Source organism: Dermacentor albipictus, chromosome 4 (assembly GCF_038994185.2).
Source record: "Dermacentor albipictus isolate Rhodes 1998 colony chromosome 4, USDA_Dalb.pri_finalv2, whole genome shotgun sequence".
NCBI lineage: Eukaryota > Metazoa > Arthropoda > Arachnida > Ixodida > Ixodidae > Dermacentor > Dermacentor albipictus.
The window spans coordinates 164,157,384-164,168,283 of NC_091824.1; the positions used below are offsets into that span (position 1 = coordinate 164,157,384).

At 50.8% G+C, this 10,900-nt stretch overlaps 1 long non-coding RNA gene across 1 annotated transcript; it reads right to left on the reverse strand.

Annotated features, from left to right (window-relative positions):
• LOC135900013 (uncharacterized) lies at positions 1-1,149 on the reverse strand. The gene is made up of 3 exons (XR_010563768.1): positions 1,029-1,149; positions 809-950; positions 1-106 (listed from the first exon to the last, which is right to left on the reverse strand). It is a non-coding gene; the product is annotated as an uncharacterized lncRNA (long non-coding RNA).
• Between the last annotated feature and the right edge of the window lie 9,751 nt (positions 1,150-10,900).

The following is a 10,900-nucleotide window of genomic DNA, read 5'->3' on the forward strand; positions in this document are numbered from 1 at the left end:
TTCTAGATCAAATTTATTTCGTACAAGGGAATGGATGAGTAATGGCTGATGGCAGCAGGGGATGAGTGCTGGTTCTTCGACCCTTGGGGGGCAGAATTGAAAGCCACTGGAAAGGCAACAAGTAATTAAGAGTAACAACAGGTTATTTTTATCACATAAAATGACAAACTGGCAAAGTAATTATTCACACGTTGCAGACTGTAATATGACAGAACATTTTTCTTTATCTCATCATACTACTCAGGGTAATTTACTATAACACAGCGCTTATTAAACGTACAAAAATAATTTCACATTTCACACGTCTACTAAGGCTGATCGAACAAGCAACAAATTGCGGGCGACAAATGCTGAAGCTATCGCAGCTGTCTCATAAGCGGGAGCGCACGGGGTTTTCGCTTACTACGAAACAATGAACACCAACACATCAATCGACGTTACATAAAAAATCAGAACGCCGACAAAAAATTAAAGAAACGGAGCAGAGCCAGGATGCAGCGGGCACATTGTACCTGCTAGTATTTACTATGTTGTGAACACACTTTTCTGGAGCCGCGTAGTCAGAACAATTGTACAAGAAACAAAGCGAACTGAGCGAGTTGGTAAGATAACATTCTTGGTGTATATGTGCAGCGCGACACAGACGTGACGTCCTTTTTTATGTACCACGTCTGTGTCGCGCTGCACATATACGCCGAAAATTGCTCAATTAAATTAACAACTTCTCATGCCAGGCGTACGCATTGCAGCGTGTACGGGAGTGTTACTCGAGATAAATGCCACTTTAGTGTAAACAAGCCGAACTCACCTCTGTAAACAATGAGAACGGACCTCGCATATCCTGGTCCCTTTCGGAGCCGGCTGGTCTCGTGCGTCCGCACGGCACCGCGTAAAAAGTTTTGCCACATTCCGTGCTATTTGCGCAGTTTGGTGCGCTGCAACCCGTCATACTGGAATACAAGTGTCAAAACGATCTGCTTCGTAGCACTTCACCAGAGTCATTAACTTAATATCCTCGAATACCGTACCTGCAACCCGGAGCCGGTCGTTGCTACGCACGCTCGACGGTCCGCTGATTGCACGTTCGATGGCACTCACAGAAACGAGTCGGCGCCGTTTCCGTAAAGTTGGCTTCGAACTATAGTGAACTAGAATACTCTCTAGTGGCGCGAGCGACGAGGCGCAGGCGAGCCGTTTTCTAACAGACGCCATGAGATGGCGCCACCGCAACTTTTCATAGGCACAGGAATTCGCGTAGTTTTGAAAAGGTCGTCTGTCATCTTGCGTTTTTCATCTCATTTACTAATAAGAATCGCTCATTTATTACTTCTTGCTGTTCTCCGCCTGTCAGTTACAGTGACTAGTTCACTATATTCTAGTTCTATATATTCTAGTTCTATATAGTATTCTAGTTCACTATAGCGCGCACCTGTTGATAAGATTCCCAAAGATGGCGGAATGTAGCGGAAGCAGACAACAGCGGATGTGACGTCACGTGCATACTATGTACTATAGCACTTTCAAATGTTGTCAAGCAGACACCCAAGGCTGTAAAGCCTCACCACTTAATCAGAACCGCAGCGTAGCTGGGACTTTACACTTTCGTTTTCAGGGGCCGAATCTTATAACGGTTCGGAAGGGAACTGGTTCACTTGGCCTCATCTGATTGGTCAAAATTTTGCTTGCGTCAGAGGCCGTCAGAGACAGCGGGGCGACACCGCAAATTATGATCACGTCACGCATCTGTCAATCATTTCAAAAGCGACCCCGTCTTTGGCTAAGAGCGGAACCGGCGAAGGAATAGTCCGCTTTGGGTTCCGTTGCTGTGGCTTGGCTGTTGGCTTGCGACCCTGGCCGCGGGCGCCGGTCGCGCGACCACGGAGACACGCGGGCGTCGCGCGCGCGTGCGTTGGTTACTTCGGAGGCTATTGCCTTCGTCGTCTGCTTGGCGTTGCTCTTTCGGTGTCGACCACGGCTGGAAGTGCGATACGCGTTCGAAGAAATGACGGATAAAGAGTTGCACCGCTATTGCCGGCTTTCTAAGTAGACATTTTGCAGGCTACGCTATCAAATGTAGGAGACCCGGGTGCAAGCGTACCAGTGGTCATTCCACACAGAGGAAGGAATATTGCGCGCTGTGGTTCATCGCCACCGGCCTGCAGCTCCCAGAGGTCGGTCGGACGCGAAGCATTCATTGGAATGGCCTAGATCTCTGCTGCCGACACTGTCCACAAAGTTGCTCTCGCAATTACTGTGTTGGCCGGTAGAAGGGCTGAGTCCCACTTTCCCGTGACCTCCGCTTCAAAGCCAATTCCAAGGAGATATTTGCATGGTGAGATCGAATTCCCAGTGCTATCGCCAGCGTGAATAGCTCGCAGATCGCCGTTCAGCAATCACAAGGGTTCGAACTAGGCTGGTTCAGCGCTTTCTTAGTTCGGCTGATAAAACTATTCAGTCAGGACGGGAAGATATTCTGGAGATCTCTTATTTGGCTGCCCTTATTTCTCTAGTTCGGGAGTGCCGCACTTGGTTCCTCAATTTCACAGCACAGCGCGCACCGTCAGCACCACGCTCTTCGATTTTACTTCGCGCGGGCAATGCAGGGCACATATATCATGATGTTCGATTTCAAGTTCCATTGCTTCCGCGACACGCCGTGGAGCAGATCGCAGGGATAGCGGCAGCGCGGCGGCGAGCAAGTCCTGTCGGAGACGATGACGAAGGGCGAAAAAAGAGGGAAAATTGATATACTCAGCTTGTAAAGGTGTCCTGAGAACCAGTTCACGGTTTTGTCGCGCTCACTACTTAAGAAGTGCTGGCAGTGCGTTCCTGTTGCGTGCATTGTGCGAGATCCTGGTAGCAGACCAGATAGCGCTGCGCTCTGCCAACTCATTTACGCTTGCGATACCGCATGTCGGCTGAGAATGAAAAAGAATTGCATTAATAAATTACTTCTGCATTGAGTAAAAGCCCGGCACCACACGTTTATACTTCAGAACTTGGCGTATAATATTTAATTTATATTTTACATTTATTTATCAAGCAGAAACATTCTGCAATTCCTCGATTAACTCGTCATATAACGACGTAAGCTTCAGAGGTGGCACCCTCTCATCTATTGGTCGCGTCCTCCCTTTCTTCCACCACCGGCTTGGGAGTGGCACATTTAGTGACGCAAGCGGCGAAGCGAATGATTCGTATTCCGAACCGTCATAATATTCGGCCCCAGCTCGCTTCGGCGCTTCCGAGGAAGCCGACGCGGCCGCTGTGTCCACGTGATCCCTCATGCCACGTCATGCCGACGGTGGCGCCAGCTTTTCCAGTGGTGGAGATTGGCCCCAATACAGGAACACTATGGCGAAACGGCCCTCCGCGCCGTCTAGCGGCGCACTCCTGTTGTCGAGACCAACGCCTGCGCGATTGCGCGACCCTCCGGGACTGCAAGCGTACATGCTTCCACGCTTCCTGGTCTTATCAGTCGGCCGAAGTGAATGGACGTGTCGTCGGCGGGCTCCGCAACCACCGAAACGACGCGACCTTCACCGACCGCCCTGGAGACCGTGGGAAAGCCCCAGCGAGAGGAAGTGCTTCCGATGGGCTGCGCGAATTTTGACCTTTTTCGGCAGTCTTTCGATCTTGTTTTCCTAGGTTTTGTGCTCAATCGACGACGGAACTCGAGAGGACCACGAGGATACCATTTTCTCTGCCAGTGGGACCTTATTTCCTCCATTTTTAGACTTTGTGTGTTCGACGCAGCACGTAGCTGTGGCGCTGAGGTTACCACGGCCGATCGGGCCCGCGGCGTCCCCACCGGAGGATCGTTTGCCGCTCGTAGTCACGCGAAAGTTGTGAGTCATGATTACTATGGAAGGAACGATTACACCCGAAGAATCTTCCGTGTCAGGACAATGGTACGCTAGCGAAGGAGGAAGATACGTGCCACTAGAGAAGAGCGGACAGAAAACTGCGAAACAGCGAGCCCAGGAGAGGCAAGCAGGCAGGCAAATGGCGGCCAAGTCGATCGAGTGTCAGCATACACGCATTCCAAACGGCACCGAGGAAATTGTTCTCCGACCTAGTGGCGGCCTAGTTAAGCTTACCAAATATGGAACAGCATATCTGACTGACCTCATCAAAATGTCGGCGGGGATCAACCCACGCGAAGAGTAGGAGGATATAATAACACCAAATATGAAGCAGCACTCCGTTCTCGTCATCACTACGAGTGCAGAGAGGAAGCTGAAGTACGCAAGCGTGAAACACCTCATGTTCGACGGTGAACAAGTGGAGACTTTCGCCTACGTGGCCACCCCCGAGCACTGCGGCAAGGGAGTCATCCACGAGGTTCCGCTCGGATACTCTATCGAAGAAATTCTGTACCGCCTAGACCGCAAGGATAACCCCGAGATTCGAGGCCTCCGCAGCCTGGGCAAAGATTCACAGTCGATCTTCATTCTCTTCAAGGATAAAGAAGTGCCAAGATGGATTTACCTCAACGGGGCACCGCACAGATGCCAGCTGTGCCGTAAAAAATAGGAAGTGTGCGTCGCCTGCGGCCGACTCGGGCATCGCGCAGACGTGTGCCCGGACCCGACGAACGTCAAGTGCCGTGGCTACGGCCTCGAGAACCCATCAAGTGACCACAGGTGTGAGCTGAAATGCCAGCTGTGCGGCAAAGACCACGCCCTAGGAGATCCCAAGTGTCGAGAACTCTTCCGCACTCCCTACGAAGAAGCGATAGTGGGAGATGGAACAGGCAACGACGACTGGTGGGGGACATCAGAATCGACAACGCGAACCCAAAGGGGTGAAAGATTTCAAGTTCCACGAGGACTCTTTCCCAAAACTGGAAACAAATCAGAGCAGACCACCGCCGCCGCCCAGAGGACGCTCCGGTTCTTGTGCCAGGAGCCAGTCAAGGGGGCGCTCGAGCTCAAGGGACCCTGCCAACCCATGGAGACGAGGTAGGAGCAAGGAACGTAAGGGTGTGAATTTTGCGGGGAAGGTCTCCCAGGAAAGTAATCAGAGGGATAAACGCGACGAGGAAATTGAGAAATAAAGAAAATGGTCGAAAAATTAGCGGGGATAGTCGAATCGCAGCAGTCCGAAATCCAAAACTTAAAAAAACCGAAGGGGCAGGCAACCCCTCCTCCGCAACAACCCATTAGACAGATGACTCCCCCCAGCAGCACGTCAACAGCCGCAAGGAGATGATAAGATGGTCACAGAGGCGTTCGTCCCGCCACCAACGAAACGCCACATTCAAGACGCCAACCCTTTTCAGGCTATAGAGAAAAGGGTGGAAATTTTGGAAAGGTTAGAGGCCAAGATTAATGAATTTCTGAACCATATCAACATCTAAATTCAAGCTGTCCTCGGGGCAGTTCAGAAACAGGCCGAGGAATGCCAAAGGCTAAGGAATGAGATGGTCGCCATGAATGGGTGGCAACAGAATATGGAGTAGATCGTCACGCAACTGGAAAATGGCCAGGCGCGCAAATGAAAATCAAATCTGGCAGTGTAACTGTCGTGCCTTCAGGCGCAAGCGGCCGATTCTGCAACAGTACCTTCCGCTATTACATGAGACTCTTTTGGCGATTGCCCTCCAGGAAACTGGAGGACCCGCAAAACTGTCAGGCTATCAGGCATTTCATAGTGGCAGGGAGGATAAATCCTCGGTCACAGCGCTCGTGAAAATAAATATCGCGGCCATTGAACACGATCTAGAGTCGAGAGAGATCGAGAATGTGTTTGTCGAAATTCTAACCGGAAAACAGAAGGACACTAGTCTATTCCTTCTAAATTTATACAGTTCACCCAGGCAAAGGAAGGTAAGGTTCAGGGCTCTGCTTCGCAAGGCCCTCAAAATTTCAAGCAACCAGCCACTGTTTATAGTGGGGACTTTAATGCACATCACCAGGAATGGGGTACCCGCCCCAAAGCCCGAAAGGCAGACAGCTGTGGGAAGATACGCATGACATAGGGCTCACTCTGCACACGGACCCTGAGAGTCCAACGAGGGTGTGCAATAGCGTTAGTAAGGGTACATCTCCAGATCTGACATTCTCGAAAAACGTAAAAGATCTAGAATGGCATAATTTGGATCAAAATTTTGGCAGCGACCACTACATAATTGTTTCCATACTGAAAGAGGGCCTTCAAACGCGCAGGGCTCGCGCGCCGGTCGTCGTTGAGTGGGATAAGTTTAGAGATATCAGCAGGGCGCGGGAACCGGGGCCAATCAGAAACATCGAGGAATGGGCGACGGTACTCAAATCGGACGTTAGAGAGACGACAAAAACACTCGAAGGGGATAACGCCCCGGAGATAGTGGACAGCCATCTTCTGCATATGTGGAAGCTAAGCAAAGCATGGAGCGTCGTCTCAAAAATCAGAAATGGAACCGCAATCTCAAAAGAAGGATTGCGAGGCATAATAAGGAAATCGAAGATTATACTTTTACATTATGCGAACAACATTGGGGCAACAAGTGTGACGAAATGGAGGGGAGCATGAACCTCTCCAAGACGTGGAACATACTCCGGCACTTGTTGGACCCCGAAAGCTCGAAGACTCAATCCGGTATAAGATTGGTAAAAGCGAGGCACGCGTTCGAAGGGAACGATGATTATTTCATGAAGAAATTAATTGAGACGTTCGTGGTGGAAACATCGCGAACTCCACTTCCCCGACTATGGTGGAGCGCCTAACGAGGCGTTGGACGCCCCCATCACAAAAGCGGAAATGAGGGCAGAGATTCTAAGACTCAGAACGAAGTCGGCTCTGGGCCCTGACGGGGTAACGAACAAAATGCTCAGGAACTTAGACGATGATTTCATTAGTTATCTAACAAAGTACATGCAGGAATGTTGGGATAAAGGCGAGCTCCCACAACGGTGGAAGACAGCAAGCATTATTTTAATACCGAAACCCAGGAAGCCGCCACAATTGGCAAACTGACGGCCGATTTCCTGAACTTCATGCGTGGGGAAATTGATGGAGCACGTCGTCCAGACCACACTGATGGGCTTCATGGAGCAGGGCGATCTGTGGCCACACGAGATAGTCGGGTTCCGACCTCACTTGTGTACGCAGGACGTCATGCTCCAAATCAAACATGATACAATAGACTCAAGGTCTAAAGATGCAAAACCTATTCTGGGACTGTACCTCACGAAGGCTTTTGACAACGTAAAGCATGAGACGGTCCTGGAAGGGCTGAACAAGATTAATGTAGGTACCATGGAGGACATATCGATACATCAGGGACTTCCTGACGGGAAGAACTGCCTGCATGAGGTTCCAAACGCTGGAATCCCCCACAATTGAGCTAGGGAGTAAGGGTACGGCCCAGGGATCAGTGCTGTCTCCCCTACTCTTCAACGTGGCTATGAGAAAACTCCCCGAGCAATTGGCAAAGCTCGAGGGATTAAAATTTAGTATATATGCGGAAGATATCACCCTCTAGTTCAACCGGGGAAGTGATTCAGCTGTAGAAAGCCTGCTCCAGGCCGCCACCGACATCATATATAGTCGATTACGCGGCCGAGAGAGGCCTAGCATGCTCGCCATAGAAATCAGAATTGTTTATATACAATCCGAAGCACTTAAGGTGCAAGGCACCGTCGGAGATCAAAATTAAAGTGGCGGGTCATGAGGTACCAATAGTCGAGCAAATTAGAATCTTGGGCCTGATTCTCCAGTCATACGGCCACAATGGCGAGACCGTCAAGAGGCTGCAGAATCACGCAGTGCAGACCCTGAGCCTAACTAGGCGGGCGGCCAGCAAAGGCTGAGAGTTAAAGGAGAAAAATTTGATTAAACTATTACAGGCGTACATATTCAGCCGGGTGAGCTACGCAACGCCATATCTCGATTTGAAAGCGGTGGAAAAAGAAAAGACTGATTCTCTAATGAGGAAATGCGTAAAAGGAGCCTGGGACTGCCCACGTGCACATCCACAGAGAGACTGACGGCTCTAGGAGTGCACAACACATGGGCAGAACTGGCGGAAGCGGTGCGAACCTCTCAAATTGAGAGACTTAGCACCACGAGGACAGGAAGAGCCGCCGGCAACGAGACGGCCCACGAGCTGGCTCGAGATCTCTACCGCCGAGCCGCTATTATACGGGGCCCCTCGATGACCAAGGGAGCGGAGAGAGCATGCTAAAATATGGGGAGATCACGCAGCATTATAGAATGGCTCGTAGACTGGTAATCCCGCCCGACCCGAAATTAAACAGCATACAAGCAGTCGCGCGGAGACGACTGCAAACGTATACGTATCCGCACCCGGTTATGGCGAACCACATGTTCCCCGAGACCAGGAGCGATAGGTGTAATCTTTGTGGGGCGAGAGGGACCATCGACCACATAATATGGGAATGTCCGTACTCTCCCGGGGGAACGCACGATATAGGTAGTACAGACACCTGGGAGACCCTGCTGCACAGCTCGGACACTGAGCTCCAGCTCCGGCTCGTCCAACTGGCTGAAGAGGCTGCTGCGACCCATGACCTCCCATGCAGCCTGCATCTGAGGCGGCGGCATTCGCCAGCTGACCTGCGTCTAGGGGAGGGGGGGCAGGGGTAGATCACTTTATCCGTTGGAGAATAAAGTTTATTCTATCTATCCACGCTTCCTCCTTGCGCGCCAGCGATATACGAATGTAGCCGCGAGGTGCCCCTCTTGCGATTGGCGCTGTGGCGACTTCGACGAGCAAAACTATGTAAAACGTGAGCTTGCGCGCGCCGCTACACTCTAAAACAAAATCACACCCTTTGGGTTGTATCTTGCCGCACAACAATAAACATCATCTGTCTTGTCCGCATTTTCTTTCTTTACGGCTGTGAGCCCGGTACTTCTCAGTAACGAACGGCATGCGCGTTATGAGCATGACATAGCATTCTCGACAGGAAGGTAGCGGGCTCGGCGCTTTCAAGATAGAAAACACAAGCAAGCAAGATGACGATTATTGTTCACTCTAAAAACAGTTGCACCCTTTGGGGTGCACATTTGCCACATAACGATAATCGTCATCTGTCTCATTTCCTTTCTGTAACGGGGCGAGCTCGATACTTTCCAGTAACGAAAGGCATGTGCGTTCTCAGCGTGACAGAGCATTCCCGACAGGAAAGTAACGAGCGCAGCGTTTTCAAGGAAGGACTCGCGGGCAAGACAGATGACAATTATCATTGTGTGGCAAATATACACACCAAAGGGTGTAAACTTTTTTTACCCCCGTATGCAGAAATGCAACTTAAGTTGAAGCGCATGCTTGACTTGATCCGAGTGACGCCTATCGGGAACGCGCCGAAGGAAACGCAGTGAGCGTCTCTGGGCACGTTAACACCAGGCGTCATCTAAATCAAGTCAAGCATGTGCTTCGACTTAAGTTGCATTTCTGCATACGGGGGTTAGAGTGTTGTGTGGCAAATATACACCATATAGGGTGTACCCCTGTCTGAGAATGTACGGTCGCTTTTTGTCGACTTACGAGCGCGGACGCATAGGGCCCGGCGAAGAACGCATTAAGTCATTTGTTTTTCTGCGCTGCACCTTTTCGTGCCCAATCTTCGTTGTTTCTTTCCTTTTATGAACGAGGCATTATCCTGCAGAAGAGCGCGGCAGAAAACGCACTCTACACACTTAGGCGGAAGTACACCCTTTGGGGTGTATATCTGCCACACAACGATAATCGTCATCTGCCTTGCCTGCATTTCCTTTCTTGAAATCACCGCGCCCGCTACTTTCCTGTCGGGAATGCTATGTCATGCTGATAACGCGCATGCCGTTCGTTACTGGGAAGTACCAGGCTCACCGCGTAAAAGAAAGGAAATGCGGACAAGGCAGATGACGATTATCGTTGCGGCAAAAGGGTGTGATTTTGCTTAAGAGAGTATACACTCTTTAAAAAGTTTACACCCTTTTGCCACAAAAATAATCGTCATCACTCTTAAAAAAGTTTACACGCTTTGGGGTATATATCTGTCACACAACGATAATCGTCTTCTGCCTTGCTTGCGTTTCCTTTCTTGCAAACGCCGCGCCTGCTACTTTCCTGTCGGCAATGTTATGTCATGCTGATAACGCGCATGCCATTCGTTACTGGGAAGTACCGGGCTCGCAGCGTTAAAGAAAGGAAATGCGGACCAGACAGATGACGTTTATCGCTGTGTGGGAAAATACGACTCAAAGAGTGTAAACTTTTCTGAGAGTGTAGGAGACAGACAAGATGAAAATGAAACGAAGTTTTGCCCGTCGAAGACCCCGCAGCGCCAATCGCATGAGGGGCACCTCGCGGCTACATTCGGATATCGCTGGCGCGCGAGGAGGAAGCGTGGAAACATGCACGCTTGCAGTACCGGAAAGACGCGCTGGCTGCGGGGAAGTGGCAGCCCCGCGTGCAGCAACTGCGCCGATTTGGAGACACTTGAGCACCTCTTACTTCACTGCCCTGCTTTCGGTGTGGAGCGCACGGACTTGTGTGCATCCTATCGACGACTGGGACTGCCTTTCGATACGACGACCGCGCTGCTTCTTCCTGCAGCCCACTCGTCCATCGTAAAGCACGCTCTTTCAGCAATGCTTGACTTCTGCAATGCGACGCACTTGAAAGCGAGGCTCTGAGCCCCGCACTCATTTCTTTTTTTCCCCTTGCCACATTCTTCCTCTCTTTCTCTCCATCTTTTTCTCCCCGCACCCCTTTCCCCATGCAGTGCTGTTGAGGTATCCTCCTGTGAGAGACAGTTACGGCGCTGCACTTATATCTTCCATCTCCCTTCAGAATCACTTCACACACAAGGACGCGCATGCGTGCAGTTGTCGGTCTCGACAACAGGGGTGCGCCGCTAGACGTCGCGGAGAGCCGTTTCACCACCGCGCTCGATCGCGCGGCCCT